Genomic DNA, 19,833 nt, shown 5'->3' on the forward strand with positions numbered 1-19,833 from the left:
AATTCTCGTCAGTCTCCAATCTTCTGAAGCATAACGAACAAGTTCTTACATGGTGAACGAATTCTTACACAGTGAATAAGTTCTTACATGGTGAGCAGTGCAAGGGCAGTCATCACAGAACCTTTGGGTTTGATCACACATTATGAACTATAAACAATCAGGTCAAATATGAATATTTGTTTGATTTTTATACTTGATTTATATGTGAATCCCACATTTCTCCCTTTATTATTATTGTTATTATTTTTTTTAATAAAATGCTGAAGTGGTAGGTAGATGCAAGATAAAGGTAGAAAACATAGTTTAGTGTTGTAGGAGAGCAATTGTAGATGATCAGGTGTGTGCCTGTAGACTATGTGCTAATCCGAGCTAGACAAGGGCAATAAAACATCCACAGATGCAGAAGATTTCTCTCAAAACAGGGGGGGTGAGGTTCTAAGTCTCACCTCTGTTGATCCCCAATTTCTCACCTGATGGCCCCCCTGCGACTGTGCCTGTCTTAGGTTGTTCCTCCCTTGAGGAATCTTACCCATCTCTGGCTAACCAGTCATCTTCCGGGGCCAGACAGGGAGATGTAAAGTTGGTAAGTGAGAGAGAAGCCATATTGTTTGAAAAGGTTAGCTTTTTACTTCTTTGCAGATTTATGCCCTGTGGCTTCTATGCCCAGCATTTGTCTTGAGGTATCTTTACCACTTGGAGGAATTATGATACTCGGTGAATTCGATATGAGGCATGAATTCTATTTAAGGGTTGTAATTAGGAAGGAAGAAGAAAAGCTATAGATGTAGCATATGAAGGAAACATGGGAAGATTGATTATTTCTTTGACATAGCTTCTTGTAGAGTAACTTAAGCATGTATAGGTTTTAAACTACTAATTACATTGCACACACACATTAACATAATAGGAATACAGTTACATAACCAAAGCAGATCTATAATTACCAGCCATCTCCAGTGAAGCCAAGAAAACCAGTTAGGCACCCTAGGCATTTGTGAAAATTTGTCTATGATATAATGGATATTGTCCAACTGTACTTGAACAGTCTGAGAGAAATCAGACAAATTAAAACAACCCATTCCTGGGAACTGTTCACATCCCATATGTTCTTTTAACCGTAGATAGTCTGTAGTTGTAAGATTTTGGGGCGCTACAACTTGCACTTCTAATTCTTGGTTGAGTTCCAACAGTATAGATCCAGTCAAATTTGTTGTTTTACTGTATGCACAGGCCAGCTTAGATATCTCCTTCTTCATTCCAATGGCAAGTCCAGGAACCGGTGGGATGGATGCAGCTACAACTGCAGCATCGCCTGGATCTTTGTTGGGGTTTTTTGACGATCATCTTCTGGTATGAGTCTTCCAGAGAGTGCTGATGTTGGAAGTTCTTCATATCGTATCTTAGTTCATTTTCTGGGTAGCCAAATTAGGCTTTGATCCTCTGTATAAACACAAAGAGACCCTTTGCCCACACTTTGATATGCCCTTTATACCATTGTGTAGAACTCATTGAAGGTCACCACACAGGAACTGTTCTTTTTTTTTTTTAAGAGAAAGGAATATTACCAGAAAAGTGTACCTCCATAGCCGATCATCTGACACCATTTAAGTGATCAAAATTAAGGATATTTAAAGCATGCATTAATCGTTGATTTACAGTTAGTTTTATCCTATGAGGGAGTAATCCCACTTCTCTTTCTTTCTTTTTTTTTTTTTTGTTATCTTTAATCTACACTTACATGAAGAATATTATGTTTACTAGGCTCTCCCCTATATCAGGTCCCCCCTATAAACCCCTTTACAGTCACTGTCCATCAACATAGCAAAATGTTGTAGAATCACTACTTGTCTTCTCTGTGTTGTACAGCCCTCCCTTTCTCCCTCCCCCCCCATGCATGCTAATCTTAATACCCCCTTTCTTCTCCCCCACCTTATCCCTCCCTACCCACCCATCCTCCCCAGTCCCTTTCCCTTTGGTACCTGTTAGTCCATTCTTGGGTTCTGTGATTCTGCTGCTGTTTTGTTCCTTCAGTTTTTTCTTTGTTCTTATACTCCACAGATGAGTGAAATCATTTGGTATTTCTCTTTCTCCGCTTGACTTATTTCACTGAGCATAATACTCTCTAGCTCCATCCATGTGCTGCAAATGGTAGGATTTGCCCTCTTCTTATGGCTGAGTAGTATTCCATTGTGTATATGTACCACATCTTCTTTATCCATTCATCTACCGATGGACATTTAGGTTGCTTCCAATTCTTCGCTATTGTAAATAGTGCAGTGATAAACATAGGGGTGCATCTGTCTTTCTCAAACTTGAGTGCTGCATTCTTAGGGTAAATTCCTAGGAATGGAATTCCTGGGTCAAATGGTTAGTCTGTTTTGAGCATTTTGATGAACCTCCATACTGCTTTCCACAATGGTTGAACTAATTTACATTCCCACCAGCAGTGTAGGAGGGTTCCCCTTTCTCCACAGCCTTGCCAACATTTGTTATTGTTTGTCTTTTGGATGGCAGCCATCCTTACTGGTGTGAGGTGATACCTCATTGTAGTTTTAATTTGCATTTCTCTGATAATTAGCAATGCGGAGCATCTTTTCATGTGTCTGTTGGCCATCTGTATTTCTTTTTTTGGAGAACTGTCTGTTCAGTTCCTCTGCCCATGTTTTAATTGGATTATTTGATTTTTGTTTGTTGAGGCGTGTGAGCTCTTTATATATTTTGGACGTCAAGCCTTTATCGGATCTGTCATTTACAAATATATTCTCCCATACTGTAGGGTTCCTTTTTGTTCTATTGTTGGTGTCTTTTGCTGTACAGAAGCTTTTTAGCTTAATATAGTCCCACTTGTTCATTTTTGCTGTTGTTTTCCTTGCCCGGGGAGATATGTTCAAGAAGAGGTCACTCATGTTTATGTCTAAGGGGTTTTTGCCTATGTTTTTTTCCAAGAGTTTAATGGTTTTGTGACTTACATTCAGGTCTTTGATCCATTTTGAGTTTACCTTTGTATATGGGGTTAGACAATGGTCCAGTTTCATTCTCCTACATGTAGCTGTCCAGTTTTGCCAGCACCATCTGTTGAAGAGACTGTCTTTTCGCCATTGTATGTCCATGGCTCCTTTATTAAATATTAATTGACCATATATGTTTGGGTTAATGTCTGGAGTCTCTAGTCTGTTCCACTGGTCTGTGGCTCTGTTCTTGTGCCAGTACCAAATTGTCTTGATTACTATGGCTTTATAGTAGAGCTTGAAGGTGGGGAGTGAGATCCCCCCTACTTTATTCTTCTTTGTCAGGATTGCTTTGGCTATTCGGGGTCTTTGGTGTTTCCATATGAATTTTTGAATTATTTGTTCCAGTTCATTGAGGAACGTTGCTGGCAATTTGATAGGGATTGCATCAAATCTGTATATTGCCTTGGGCAGGATGGCCATTTTGATGATACTGATTCTTCCTAGCCACGAGCATGGGATGTGTTTCCATTTGTTCGTGTCCCCTTTAATTTCTCTTAAGAGTGACTTGTAGTTTTCAGAGTATAGGTCATTCACTTCTTTGGTTAGGTTTATTCCTAGGTATTTTATTCTTTTTGTTGCAATTGTGAATGGAATTGTTTTCCTGATTTCTCTTTCTATTGGTTCATTGTTAGTGTATAGGAAAGCTACAGATTTCTGTGTGTTAATTTTGTATCCTGCAACTTTGCTGTATTCTGATATCAGTTCTAGTAGTTTTGGGGTGGAGCCTTTAGGGTTTTTTATGTACAATATCATGTCATCTGCAAATAGTGACAGTCTAACTTCTTCTTTACCAATCTGGATTCCTTGTATTTCTTTGTTTTGTCTGATTGCCATGGCTAGGACCTCTAGTACTATGTTAAATAACAGTGGGGAGAGTGGGCATCCCTGTCTGGTTCCCGATCTCAGAGGAAATGCTCTCAGCTTCTCGCTGTTCAGTAGAATGTTGGCTGTGGGTTTATGATATATGGCCTTTATTATGTTGAGGTACTTGCCCTCTATTCCCATTTTGCTGAGAGTTTTTATCATGAATGGATGTTGAATTTTGTCAAATGCTTTTTCAGCATCTATGGAGATGATCGTGTGGTTTTTGTCTTTCTTTTTGTTGATGTGGTGGATGATGTTGATGGATTTTCGAATGTTGTACCATCCTTGCATCCCTGGGATGAATCCCACTTGGTCATGGTATATGATCCTTTTGATATACTTTTGAATTCAGTTTGCTAATATTTTATTAAGTATTTTTGCATCTACATTCATCAGGGATATTGGTCTGTAATTTTCTTTTTTGGTGGGGTCTTTGCCTGGTTTTGGTATTTAGTTGTACTTTTTTTGTATGAAGGGATTATGTTACAGAGTATAGGCTTTTTTTTTAACAATAGCATCTTTTTATGCATGTGTGTTATTGCTCTACATGAAAGTGGAGTTTATAAAATGAAAATCCCATTTTTCTTAGAAGCATAAATGCAAGCTTAAGTTTCATGTTGGTTTTCATTTGACATAAATGAAGGTACTTCCAAAGATACAGGAGAATAAATGGGGGATTTTTGGTAAAGCAGACCAAAACAGATTAAGACATAACTGAACCTCTCTGCTGACTAGCATTTTAATGCCCAGATGGACAAGCAAGCGCTTATTAATTTACAAGGGTCAACTCATCTAGTAAGATCGGTTCATTAATTTCTAGGTTGTAATTAATTTATGTGAACACCCTTATTACTCAGGTGGAACAATTCATTACTGTGTCTTGGATTCGATTTACATTGCCTAAAACTGTAGAAGGTAACTTGCCCCCATATCTGCATGTATCAGGTGACTTATCATTCAGACTGAGGCTTTACCTCTTCCAGGTTTAACCCTTTTAAACTTGGGGATATCTCATATGCTAAATCTCTTCCGTGTACTCTCCCCTTTGTTATGATTCCTAACTCTTTGATTGTAATATTAGGAGAACTATCAATAAGGTACGGGATGGATACAATACAGGTGAATCCTACCAACTTGGTAAACTCAAACATACCGTACAGTAGGGGTTTGTTGCAGACTCGTTTCATAAGTAGAAAATGCTTCCAAAAAATGTTTTTGAAGTTTTTCTATGAAGAAAGATGACCAGTGAGTGAAAAGAACGTTTTCTAGACCCTGCTGGGAGTCTGGTAACTGGTACTTTTGGATTCAGTATTCAGAGGTCCATGGCTGGGAGAATGTCTCAGGGCAAAGCTATCTAAGTTTTAGATCCAAAGCTATTAATTTCTTCAATTATGAGAGGAAACCACAGATTGCATAATGGCCAGGGTAGTTTGTTGGTATGGAGAGGTGACCTCAGAAGACTTGTAATCCTGTGTTGAGATGTGTGTGACATGTGCCTTTTTCCTGATTTTTTTATTTCAACAATCTTAGAGACACATTTTAAAAACTGTAGATATCCTAAGTTAGCAAATATAGATCAGCGTGCAAAGCAGCCATTTTTGCCAGTACCAAATGCATACTTTGCTGAGCCTTCTCACCTGGGCTCCAGAGTTTATACAGAGCAAAGCTCTAACACCTGCCAAGTTCTGTTATGTCCCAGAGGGGAGTAGAGCAAAGTGGGATGAAGAATCTAGAAATTCATGCTGCCTATAGGGTAAACTGCATTTTGGAATTTGCTTCCGTGTGGATTTTTTTCCTCGCGGACCACTGTGAAGTTTCTCAGGCAGAGTTGGAAAGGTCATAATACACAAGATGAAGAAAGTACCTGGTCGGCTCAGTGACGTGCTGGCACGCCTGCCCCCAGTGCCGACTAGCAGTCGTAGCAGCCGTTTCTCCTCAGGGATGGGAGAGTTTGGCTGTCATCGCTCTGGGAATGTGGTAATCGGCCGCCGGCGGTGTGGCCGGGAGCTCGGACGGCTGGAGCCTCTTCTCCCAGAGGCCCCGAGGTCGTCTTCTTCAGGAACTGGTGCTGTTTCTTTTGATCCTTGATTGTAGTTTAAAACATTACAGTAAGAGAAACTTTCAGAAAAATATATGTGACTATTAAATCCACTTACTTCATTTGCATTTTGCCTAAAAGACCTTGAATTTATTTCTTCTTACAAGACATTGGCTTCATCTCCTTTTTTTAAACTTTAAGACACTGACTGAGAAATCCTGTTACTTATTTGCTGTTCCTTTAAGTCAATAAAATTTCCTTTTTCATGGTTTGTGGTGCAGTCCTGAACCACGTGTAAAATGTGTGCAGGGGCACCAACCCAAATAAGGTTTAAAAGATATGAAGAATCTGGGGCAGAAGTTAGTGGGTCTAATAAGTGTAAGTTCCCTCAGATTTGCTTTATAGGAAATACATTAGTTAAGGACATTTTCCAAAGCATTTCCATCCAACTGAAACATGATATTTTATATAACTGCTTTTTAAAAATAAAGATGTTCTCCTCAAATTATCAATTTTTAAATTTGGTTATCAATTTCTAAAAAGTGAAATAGAGTGATTTCTTGTTCAGTAATATAGTAGGTTAGATGTGCAGAGAAGCCCCCCCTGGGCAGAACATTTTTAAATGAAGCTGAGGAAAGGAAAAAAACTATGTAAATGCTATAAAATATTTGTAAAATGCTGGATCCTGTATGAGAAAAACAATGGAAGGCCTGGGAAGGACTAGAAAGCCTGATTTCATAAGGTGAGCAATGAAGACAGTGTTTGAGCTGAGGGCTTCTCAGAGGAGCAGAGCAAAGCGAGGGGCGAGGGGAAAGGGTGGGTAGTATCCAGGCAGGGTGGGGGTCCTCTCGGAGACGCCACATCCAGAGCTGGGACCCCAGGGAGGCGACTTCCCTGGTGGGTGAGTAGTGTAAAAGGCGTGTGCATGCAGAGGTTTGCTTGTCAATGTCTCGGATCTGGATGGAAAGGGGAGAATGTCTCCTCTGGAACTGCTTAAGCAGGGCCCGCCCTCACATGGATCTGCAGCCACATTGAATACTACCCGTGAGGCCTGAAAATCTCTAAAGTAGATAATCTACCTGAAAGTACTCCCAGTTGGTTGTGATTCCCGGTGTTCAGAAGAATAAAATTGAGATCGCTATACACTTTATAGACAGGCCTCAAAGTGTTTTTATAGATAAAGTTGCAATAAATGTATGAGCTTTCACAAGAAAATGAGCAACTTAGAATTAGTCAGATGACACAGATTTTGTTTCCCAAAGATGGCTGCAACAATGTTTCCCAACCCCTGGGCTCTTCTAGAAGCCTGCTGTTCCCCCATCAAGAAATAGGGTCGCTGTCCTGTTCCGTTGAACCTGGGCAGGTCTTTGTGGCTACTTTGGCCAGAAGAATGATTCCATAGGGTAGAAGTGCTAATGTGACTCCTGAGGCTAAGTCACAGAAATGCCCCGTCAGTTTTCCTTATTCTCTTGGGATGCTCACTCTTGGAACCCATGTCACACTGTGAGGAAGCCCACACGGTCCACGGAGGAACCACGTGGGGAGGAACTGAGGCCTCAGCCCACAGCGCTGACTAAGCCAGCACTGCCTGCCAGCCCTGAAAGTGGATCTTCCAGCCTTCCGCCAGGGCTGCCCTGCACGATGCCACACGGAGCAGAGACAGGCTGTCCTTTCTGAACCCTGGCCAAATCACAACTTTGTGGGCAAAATAAGCGATGATTACTGTTTTAACCCACTGAGTCTTGGTGGTTTGTTACGTAGTGATAGAGGGCTGAGGCGTCAGCAGGAGTCGTCGGTGGCCATCAACAGTAACCACTGTAAAGACTGTAGAGGTTTGAAGAAATAAAAGGGGATTAAAAATATGGTATGGTGAAGATACTGATCTCTAGGTCGATGAGGAAGATGTGAAGGAAGACCTCAGGCTAAGTGGAATTTCTAGAAATAAAAAACAAGTGAAAAACACAATGGAAATGTGATACAGATTACATGGAGTTGAAGAGTGAACTGGGAGACAAACAGATTTGAAGAAAATTTCCAGAACCTAGTACAGAGAAAGCAGAGGTGGGATATATGAGGTTTAATGACGTAAGTGATGAGTGGTTTAAAGCTGCTTCAGCAGAACCTAAACAACCATCTCTTCCTTGAAAAAAAGGGAAGAAATTTGATTGGACATTTGAACAGGCAGTGGAAACTGTGATTACGGGCCTATCACTGTTTATCAATTGATTTGCTATCAATGGATTGAAAAGGTACCACAAATATCTGATATAACAGTTCTCAGACCTTTTCATCACAGAACCCTTTACTCTTAAAAATTATTGATAACCCTAAACTGCTTTTGTGTATCTGGGTTATAATTATAATTTGGTCAGGTTTCTGTATATATGTTATAGTTCAATAAAAAATTTACTATGACACCATAAAGAGAATGAAAAAATAAGACACAACTGAGAGAAGATGTACTGATAAGGTTTGTTATCCAGAACATAATAGAACTCCTCAAATTTAAAAAAAAGAAAGAAAGAAAAAAGGAAGTAGGAAAGCCACGACTCAGTTTATTTCACAGAAGCAGAAACAGATTGTCCATGAACCTATGGAAAGGTCCTCAACCTTACTAGTAACCAAGGAAATGCAAATTAAAACAATGAGGAACTATTTGTCCCCCAAAACCCACCAGGTTGGGAAAAATTAAAAATAAACTGTTGTTAGAGATGCTATGGAGAAGTAGGGATAGTCCCACTGTTGGGTACAATTATTTTGTACAACAATTTGGCTTTACTTGGTGATTTTGAAGTTTACAAATAGTGAACCCCTTGCACTTCTGGCCCAGAAGGCATGTATAAGAATATTAAAGTATTGTTCATAATAGCTAAAAATGTAAACAACTCAGATGTCCAGCAACTGTAAAGCAATATATAAAGTTGGTTTGTTCATAAAAGGATGATTATTTAGCATAAAGTGAATTACATGCATCTTCATGGAGGAATATTATAAGGATAAAAAGGCAATTAGGAGTAATAAATCTTACTCTGTTTACATAAAATTTAAAAACAGGCAAATCTAATAATTTGTCATTTGGTGACATATATGGCAAAATTTTAAATAAAAACAAAGGAGTGATAACAAATTTTAGAATAGTGGTTATCTTGGGGCAGGGGGTGGAGTGGAAAAACATAGAAGGAACTATGGTTTGTATGTGATGTTTTGCAACGAAGATTTCTGTGAGTGTGTTGCTGAAAGGAACCCCGCAATGATTCTTTTTTTAAGGAAAGAATTTTGGTAATCAAATACTAGTTCTTCGTTAATCTTTGGTAGATATTCTTACATATAAATCCTCCAGTAAGTATGTTTTTTGAATTTATTTGTCACAGTTTCTTTATGTCAACTGTGCTAGGTTGGGAGCACACCTAAGAAGAGGCACAAATTAGGGTTTATCCACAGGTTCCGGGTCAGTGGTTATAGCCTCAGAATGAAAAATTAGACTTCTTTTCCTACTTTTCTTAAAATTGGCTAATTATTTGTTAGAGATCAGAAGGTGTTTGTTAATTTTTCTGGTCAACAGCAGAGGCGCTCTTGTACTTCTACCCCTAGGCTGAGTCTGTTTTTTGTTAAAATCTCAGTGAATGGACATCTCTTCCTTTCTCTGAAGGAATGTGAAACCCAATAATTACACACAGACCTGACCTACTTTGGAGGAACCAAAGGACAAAGATACTCTAGCTTTCTTCATCCTTTTTTGGTCAAAAAGCAGAGATTTTGGGAGATGAGGGCCAGAACTTCCTATATCTGTTTTTTCAAGTTTGACACAGTTTCTACAGATCGCACACTTCAGAAGTTTCCCCATGAGTATGTTCCTTATGGACTAGAGGACTTGACGCTGTTGAAATCGTTCACATGTCTGCTGATCTGGAAATGTTTGGCCACTTCCTAAGGGCAGCAGGGATGAAAGAATCTATTTCTTTGCTCTTATGTTTAATTGTTTTACTTGTATATTTGATTTTAAAGAAGTAATTGGGATCTAAACATACACATCTACATTAAAGAATGAATCGAGTGGAGTAACTTGGGGCTAGTCATTCGATTTAATTATCCTTGCGGGTTGCCTACTAACTGTTAACACCCATTCTGTTTTGGTTCTAGTTCTGTTATTATTTTGCTAAGTTGGTAGGTCATTTTCATCCCAACTTTTAAAATTTGCTTTCTGCATTGACTTTTCTTAAATAATTAAAAAACTTCCCCCTAAACCACAAGCAAAAATCTTTTTGGTTTGGTTCATTGACAGTTGCTAAATCATAACTGGATTCTGGGTCCTACATCCTGCATCGGGTGCTTGAGACTTTACTAAACCCATTATTTTGTGTAATGAACACAAACATTAACACAGTAGGGTGTAGACACCAGTTTCTGGAATATCAAGACCTGGGAGACAAGACAGTGTGTAAGGATAGACCTATAAATCAGTGGAATAGACTCGGGGGTCCAGAAGTAACTCTTAATTCTCTTCTATTAGACATACACTTCATATAGTTGTGTTTTTACATTTAATAGTGGGTATAATAATGTTAACATGTATGATATATATGATAGTAATACATATTATAATGAATTATATTCTAATGGAACAGTCTTTATTTTTTTTTGATGATGGTGGTGCTTATTAGTAGTCCCCATCCTGCCTTTAAAATAAATACCAGAAATTTGAGAATTAATTACTGTTTACCATTAGCATTACCAGGGAAAATGTTCATTAAACTTCACTGTTTAGCACATGAGACAAACATTCATTATGGAAATAAAATCTGTTTGATTTGAAAATACGGTGACTACTAATGTAAAGAACTCATTGAAGCCAGACTAAATGCAAAAAGCCATTGCATAAAAGACTCCCATTTTGATGGGTTCCCAGAGGGGCATTTTCTGCCAGCACTGAAGCTGTTCAGCTGTGATTCAGAAGGCCCCTCAGAAGGTACTTGGTGTGGGGTCCCTGATGGGCTCGGGGAAGCAGGCTCCTAACTCCTGCCTGCCTCAGGGAAGAAAGCCCAGTGTCATAACCATTCAGGCTGGAAATGCACGGCTTGAGAAAAATGTATGTCTTGACAAGCAGTTAGCTCACAGTCCTGGCACCTAAAGATGCACGACAAGTAAGAGCTTCAGGAATACGCTGTCTGCTAATGGAGATTGCTTCCTGTTTTCCCTTAGTCTCCATTACCGAATAATTGGGAGATGCAGAGAGATGAGGAGCTCAGCATCATTTTTCAGCTGTTACTGTGGCTCCCTTGGTTCACTCAGCCTCCTGCTACTGCAGGCTTTGTTAATGGGCCTTGAGGGCATATTAATATAATTCAAAACAATTTAAAATATGAACTGCCGCTGACTTTGTTCACCAGGAACAACACTACCATTGTAAGGGTAGCAAGATACTCGATGTAATAAATCTCCATGGGGAGGTTTGCAGAAGTCAGGCTGGGCCAGCTGCCTTGAGTGCTCTCTCCAGCTGGTGCTTTAGAAAGCTTTGCGTGTTCTAGGTGCCACATCTAAATGTGGTTCACAGTCCACAGGCGCCTTGACAAATGCCATTCTTGGGGAGGGCACAGTCCTTCTATGAGCTGGCACTCCAGGAAAGAGCAGCATGGGCTTCATTAAGAAAATTCATCTTGAAATTCATTCAGCTTTCTGCTTCCTTCTAACCTTGCAATTCAGGCGTTGCCAAATTCTTTACCCGCATGTCTAATCTTTCTTCTCTGGGACTAAAATTTCATCTTTTGTAGCTTAAATTCCCAACCATAACTTTTCCCCTTGGACTAACTGCTGCTCCCTGTTCTTCTTATATTTCAAAGCATTTCTGTAACAATTAATAGTTTTTCTTTATACCATTTTCTTAGCTACTCTTCTCTGGTAGCCACTCTAAACTATGAGAGCTTCCTTTTTAAACCTTTTAGCTCTTCTCCTTTTCCTCCCTATCCTACTGCTTTTCTGCCCAGTCTTCCCTCCGTGGGAAGCATCTCCCGCTTGCCCACGTCAGTCTTCAGGCCCCTCCCTCTTTCCCACGCCCACCCTCCTGCGCTGCCCCGTGAGGGCTTCAGGGGCATCCCTTTCCCGAGCTCTCTAACCTTAGAATTAAGCTGTCAGCCTCATTTTAAATCTCTCTCTTAAACTTCTGAGAGTTGATCAATCTAAAATAAATACCTGAAAATGGAATGGGTACTGACAGTTTGTAAATAATTCTTCTTACCTTCATGGTTACTGTCAACTCCGTCCTCTTCTGCACTTCTTTAAAAAAAACAAAAAAAGCCTTTTTGTGTAGTTCATTTAAGTGGTAAAGCCACGAGTTTGGTTTAATGTTCTCTAAAGCATATGAAACTCTGTTGGCACTGTGCAGACATTAAAATAGCAGTAACAACACAACAGTAATAATGTCAGTTTGGCTGAGAGAGTTGCCATTATGTTAGAAACACTTCTAGAACTGTTTTCTGAGGAGGTAAATGTTAACCAGGTGGGAATTACTGGAACTGAGAAATGATTTTCTTTTTGTCTTAAAAAATTCGCTTCTATGCCTTGAATTGTAAGTAATCACCGGAAAATTTCCACTTATTAATTATGCACAATACACCATGTTCCACCTTAGAAATGCTTCCAAGAATAATGCATGGCCCGTGGTGGATTTTCTCAGTTCAGTAAGCTCTCGATTCTCTGTCCTTCAGACATTGTAAATGCATGAACTGTTTTATTTTCATCATTCAGTGCAGCCCAAACAGAAGTATAGAAAAATAAGTCACCTAAGGACCTGCTAGATATTTTATTTTTTAAATAAAAAAAAATTCTTTCAAGAAGATCTGAACACTTTAAAATTAATAAATCACAATCACATATTGCTTTAAAGGTTATTTCAAAATGACACATTTCTGAATTAAAGAATCTTTCTATTACAAGTTTACCCAGTAAGTAAAGAATAAACCACAGGGTAGCCTCCTTATGCTAGAGGTCAGGCTGTAATGACAAAGCCCGCTGCCAGCAGGTTGTCAGAGAGGTTGTACAAATCCCACACCGCTTCAATAAATTGAAAAGACCTTTTTGAGCCCAAGGCATAAAAATGGGACATTGTCACTGTGTTCAATAAATACGGTCTTTATGACTTACGTGCGGAAGTGCCTTCTGTGAGGTCATGATAATCACAGTCTTATCAGCTAGGTGGTTTTCTCTTTCATTGGTAACATCTTTGTCAAAATCCATCCGGACTATTTACAAAGAATGTTCAAATCTGGAACTCAAGAGGCACTGTATGTAGCTTTCCACCCGAAAGAAGCCAGCTTATTCCTGTAAGTTAGTCATAGTTGTAGAAGGCCAGTGAAATCCAGAGGAAAATGAAATGAAGAATCAAACTGAAAACATACCATTAAGTGCTCCAGATACAAGTTTTAAAATTATTTATGCATTTTTTAGAAGACCTTCCCGTGTCATCAGTGAACAGTAGCCATTTCTATACTGATACCTTAACAGATATGGGAATGATAGGAAATAAAGTTCTACTAGTTCCCTGAAGGTTCTAAAACTTCAAAGTTATTTTTATTCATGATGATCTGTACTATTGCAGGATGGCACGTAGGTGTGAAGCTAATTAAGGGGGGATGGTGGGAACAGAGGCTAGGAGTGACGCACAGATTCTTCTCTTTTACGTGGCTCTCCTAGATATTTTAGATGCCCCTTCAGGGTTCACTGCGAGATGACTGGCCCTTGTCTCTGTTGAGCACGTTGAGTCCTCCTGTCTGGAGCCCGCTAGGATCCTAACATCTGTCATTCTTTCTCCTTGGCAGTCACATATTTCCCCAGAAGCATTTGTGAAGGGTGTGTAAAGTGGATAGAATAACCGGATCCTTCCAAATATATGTCCTTGCTTTCCCCTTAGTACTTGATTTGACTACTTGTTACAAACTAAAATATGGGCTTCTTGACTAGCTCCAGTGCAGAGGTCAGGATCTTCCCAAGGATATTGCCAGCCTACATTCTAATGGTGGCCATGTGGCAAGCCATTACTCATGGCCATTTCGTGCCTGGCAGGGTTAGCCTGATGGTCTGGGTTGTATAGCAGGTGGTGGTTTGTGGTTTCTTTAAACCTGTTTTCTGATGACAAGTCTATTTTCTAGTGAGTTTAAAAGAAAAGGGTTTTCATCAAGGCTGCTTGCAAAGGCATTAAGCTCTTTTTCTAGAAGCCATTCTTAACTGGGAATAAACTAAGCCCTATAGAAATAATTAAATCCGGCAGAGAAAAATATGAGTGACTTTTTTCTCAGTTTTCCCAAAGACGTACCATTCTAGATACATAGGAGAGAAGTTAACTCATCACATACAACAATACCTTAGGGCAGTTGTTCTCGAAGTTGGACCCGGGGACTCTGTCATTGTAGTTTCGATGTACATTTCCCTGATGATTGGTGATGTTGAGCATCTTTTCATTTGGGTGTCTTTTTTGGAAAAATGTCTATCTAGAGTCTTTGCCCATTTTAAAATTGGGTTATTTGGTTTTTTTACTATTGAGTTGTATGAATTCCTTGTATATTTTGGTATTAAGCCCTTATCAGCTACAAGGTTTCAAATATTTTCTCCCATTCCTTCCATAGGTTGTTTTTTCATTGAAATTAATTTTAATAATATACTTTATTCAGCTTAGTATATCTAAAATATTATTTCTTGTCCATCAATAGATGAATGGATAAAGAAGTTGTACATATACACAATGGAATATTACTCAGCCATAAAAAGAAAAGAAAAGAAATCCTGCCATTTGTACCAGCATGGATGGATCTAGAGGCTATTATGCTCAGTGAAAAAAGCCAGGCAGAGAAAGACAAATACCATATGATTTCACTTATTTGTGGAATATAAAAACAAAGCAAAACAGAAGGAACAAAATAGCATTAGACTCATAGACACTGAGAAGTGACTAGTGGTTACCAATGGGGAGGGGGGAGGGGGAAGGGCCCTGTCAAACCACTGTGATGTACATTTGATAATAAAAAATACATAATTAAAAAAAAAAGACATAGACTGGCAGAATGGATAATGAAACGAGACCCATCTATATGCTGCCTACAAGAGACTCACTTCAGACCCAAAGACATACACAGACTAAAAGTGAAAGGATGGAAAGATATATTACATGCAAATAATAGGGAGAAAAAACGAGTACACTACTTACATCAGACAAAACTGATTTCAAAACAAAGTAACAAGAGAAAAAGAAGGACATTATATAGTGATAAAGGGGTTAGTCCAACAAGAGAATAAAGCTATTATAAATATCTATGCACCCAACATAGGAGCACCTAAATATGTAAAACAAATACTAACAGAATTGAAGGAGGAAATAGATTGCAACACATTCATTTTAGGAGACTTCAACACATCACTCACACCAGTAGACAGATCAACCAGACAGAATATAAATAAGGAAACAGAGATACTGAACAACACATTAGATCAGATGGACTTTGACATCTATAGCACATGCTATCCTAAAGCAGTAGGATACACATTTTTCTCAAATGTATAAGGAATGTTCTCCAGAATAGATCACATACGAGGCTGCAAGAAGAGCCTCAATAAATTCAGAAAGATTGAAATTGTATCAACCAGCTTCTCAGACCACAATGGTATGAAACTAGAAGTGTAAATAAATAAATAAATAAATAAATAAATAAATAATATTTCTGCATGTAATCCATATAAAGGTTATCGATGAGGTAGTTTACATTCTGTTTTTAGCATTAAGTCTTTGAAATCTGGTGTGTATTGTATATTTACATGCATCCATTTGGACCACCCACATTTCTGGTGCTCTATAAGCACATGTGGCTGGTGCCTATGTATTGGACAGGACAGATCTAGACCATAAAACGATTCTGGATCCTGAGCTGAGAATGATTAGGATAGATAAGCTTTGTCATGCAAATAGAGAATAAAAATTGAGCTACAGAAGGTAATAAAAAAGCAACCCCACTGAAAGTAATAAGCAATGGCGAAATGTTTGGTGCCTGCCCAATTTTAGGACGTTCAATGAGAAGTAGAGCTTCTTTCCTTAAAAGAATAGTGAAAACACAAACTTTTCTCCACATGGTTGTAATGTTTTCTCTTCCCTTGGTACAAGCATTCTGTTTACTGTATTCTGTGAAATTATCATGCATGCATCAGCATGCTAGTTGAAGGGAGCAGTCCCTCTCTTTTTGGAGGCATTGCAGCACTGTGGGCTTCCATTTTCTTCCATTTGTCATAGCGCATCCCTGCGCGCAGAGCCCTGCTTGCTGCTGCTCGTGAAGAGGAAGGGTGGCTTTCATCTGCATATGGAGCGTTCCCTTGGCTCGTTGGTTTTTATTTTGTCACCTTATCTTGCCTGCGAATGTCCTGTCAGGATATGCAAGTGAATTATTGCCTGTTGTGAAGAAACCACTGTTTTTTTCACCTTCATTCCCTGTGAACATTACAGTGCTGCCAAAATGGAGTAAGAGTTAAAGGAACTGTGGTTTACAAATAAGAACTAAAAGGGGGAAATGGCTATTTTCCCCTTTCTAGAATGAATAAGAAAGAACTATGACTTTACATTGGCACAATGTGAGTTTAACTTTTTCTTCTTTGCACCACATGCCAATTATAAAAGAGTTTGATAAATGGAAATATCTTGGGTAAGAAAATTCTTAAGGACTTTTGCAATTTTGTATCTCCTTAGCAACATATTTAATACAATGCAGGTTTAATATTAGGGCCAATTCATAAAATCATGCTCTTTGCAAGATAAAAGGATTCTATGTTAACAGGCAAACTTAAGTAATATATGGTCTCTTGTAAAGTGTTGGAAGTTCCTTCTCGTTGTGCTTTTTTCATGGGTATGTGCAAATATGTAATTAATAGAGTTTCAGCACCAAACTAAAAACATTCTTTGAGTTTATCTTCCATTTACTTAGCATTTACCTTTTGCTATGGACCCATTCAGTTTTTCAAGCAACTGGTGTGTACTTCAGCGTAAACTGTTATTATATAGCCTCTAATAATCTGTGGCAGTGGAAATTCATGACCACTGATCGCCTCAGGTATCCTCAAAATAGGCTTACCTGCTTGCCAATGACCTGCCCTCTGACTTAGTTTCTTTGCTTCCCCAATAGTTTCCTTCTTTTTGCTTTTCTTGGCTAAGGTAGGAGCCTAGGAAGTTGCCTCCTCCAGCAGTGGTCCCGTCCGGCACGTGTGCCGAGTGAGCGGGCCGAAGCCCCTCGGCTCTGGTGTTGGCTTCCGAGTGTGGATGGACGGGGCCCGCCGCCCCTGCCGCGCGGCACGCGTTTCCCCTGCCTCCTCTCCTCCGCGTTCTTTCCACATCAGCTGGAAGCAGCCAGTCGGTTCTGAATACTGCCCACAAATTGTTGGCTATTTCGCTTCTTGGGCCTCCAACTAACCCCCCTGGAGTAAGGAACTGATGTGTTTCAGATCCAGGATTATGTTGCCTAGTGAAGCTAAACTAATCCTCGCCACGGAAGGCCTAAAGTTTAAGGCTTGATTCCAGAAAGAGCAGAACAGGACAAGAGCACTGCCTACAGTTAATCTGTGTTTCATGTTTGCTGCACGTCAGGCGCACTGAGTGAGTCGTACACATTATAGTCCCCAGCAACTCATAAAAGAGGTACTGTGGTCACCCACGTTTTACAGATACGGAGTATTTCGTAGAATTAAATAGTTTGCTCAAGATGACATATTAAGGGATAATGCCAAGATTTTGAACCTAGGCAGCTTGGCCCCAGAGTCCTTCCTTTTGACACTAAACCAAAGCCTTGCCTCCCCATGTCTTGTTGAATCTTGAATCTCACTGAAGAGTAAACAGGAATTTGATGTTTCAGTCTATTGAAACTTCTCTGTGTCTGCCTTCTAAGAACAGATTATACTTAATACAATTTTTCCTGAAAAGATAAGAAGGCATTTTTCAGTGTGTAGCATCATATACATTAATATATATATGTGAAGTCAGATATACTTGCTATGAAATGTAAAAGCTACATTCATATATCGTTATCTTTATTACGTCAAAAATATTAAGTCCATAGTATATAAGATCTTAATAGCTAACTTTGTTCTCATAGATGATTAGATCGGTTTTCTCTTATCTGTATGAAAAGTCTTGTTGCGTTGAATGTAAATGCAATGTAGAGCGAGCCCTGAATCAGAAGGCCCTGCTGAATGATCGCCCGGTTTCGGTGTGGCCCAGGACTCTCATGGGAGTGAAAGGTGATGGACCGCCCTGGACGGGGTGAGGATTTAATATTATGGGGAGCTGCTGAACTGCTGTGCTGTATATTTGAAACCAGTATAAGATTGTGTATCAGCAATACTAAAATTAAAAAAAAAGGTGGAAAAATGTGGTCAAATGTGTTGAAGCCCTTATTCTGCACTCCCCACCTCATCCCCATTACTTTTTCTAGGCCACCCATTATTAGGCCTGGGTAGAATGGGGGATTTCAGGCCCAGACCTTGATCGCTGATGATCAACAAATGCTAGTAGTGCTTCCCAGCCTTTTGTGCATTGTGGCAAACACAGAAAAGGGTAATATTTTTCCTGGGAACGATGAGGTTCCTTGAGGCCAGAGGTGATGCACCTGCCCATGACCTTGGGTGTACCTGTATCTCATCTCTTGCATACCAGTTGGGAAGCTCTGCTGTGGGCATGTCTGCAAGTTTCTAAGCTCCTGGGTCTATGATAGCACTCTAAACCACAATGTGCTAATTGACTTTATTACCAATTAATTCCTGTTAAGACCCAGATATTTGTTCTATAAAAGAACATTATGTACCGTGGTTTTTTCGTTTCGGGAGCTGTTAGAGAACCAGGTGCAGATGCCGGACCAGCTGCCAGAGCTAAGATCCTGTGTGTGAGCTGGCACAGTGGCGAGCGGGAGAAAGGCTAGTGGCCAGGTCACATGGTTCAAGGCTTCTTGTGGGAGTCAAACAGTTGGTGAGATTTGTTAATGAAACTTGCTAATGACCCTGTTTGTCCTCCTCAAATGCCCCACCCTCTTTTCTGCCTGTCAGCAAACCTTCCTTTTCCCATGTCCCGCCTTCTTTGTGAAGTCTTTCCCCCTCAGGTGCGGGTCGTGCTCCATCCTCTGTACCAAAATCAGACCATGTATAGAGCTTGATTGGTTGTGCTTCCAGGGCCGTATTGGTGTCCGTTCCCCTGAGTCTTTTCGCTACTAGACTGTGAGCTCCTTGAAGCTGAGGCTGTGTCCGATCAATCTCTGCAGTCCACTTTATCCCATTCCACCATCAGGCAGGGCTGAATGCTCTGAATGAATCTGAAACTATGTCCCTGTGCCTTTCTCCTGTTTGTCCCTATTCTAACATCCGCAGGAACTGCAGACCCACTTACTTCTGTGCTGTTCATTCATGTGTTCGGATCCTCTGCCATGTGGAGTCCCACGCAGTCTGTTTCTCAGGCTAGAAACAAATTGTTGGCATTTAGCTCCCTGGCTTCCCTCTTTTCCTCAGTAAGTTTCCTTTCCCTCCCCCAGTGCATAGAACCGTAGGATTTTAAGGATTCTAAGGGGCTAGAATGTACCTAGTCCTGGTCTATTCATATTTGTTAATCACATACTGATTGATTAACTGAAACTCAGATATAAAGATATTTGGGGACGACACAGTATTTTGAGTTTTTAACTGAGAATAATGAGGAAGTTTAGATTTAGCAGCTATAAAAGACATCCATCTTTCATTTTGTTTTCAAATGTGTGTGCTTCTAGGTGCTCATATTTTAAGGGGAAGGAGCAAAATAGGTGTTTATGCTGACGCAGTGTACATACAATACAGAAAGTTGTTCAGGTTTTTACAGTGTTTCATTTAAGAGTTTGGCTCAAAAGCCAAGCTACGTGGGCTTCAATCTAGCTATAACTT

At 39.7% G+C, this 19,833-nt stretch overlaps 1 protein-coding gene across 7 annotated transcripts in view; it reads left to right on the top strand.

Moving 5' to 3' along the window:
• The window catches only part of SIK3 (SIK family kinase 3), a 224,424-nt gene that overhangs the window by 101,767 nt on the left and 102,824 nt on the right, over window positions 1-19,833 (top strand). The window lies entirely within an intron of this gene.

The sequence above is a fragment of the Manis javanica genome, chromosome 6 (assembly GCF_040802235.1).
Source record: "Manis javanica isolate MJ-LG chromosome 6, MJ_LKY, whole genome shotgun sequence".
Classification (NCBI taxonomy): domain Eukaryota; kingdom Metazoa; phylum Chordata; class Mammalia; order Pholidota; family Manidae; genus Manis; species Manis javanica.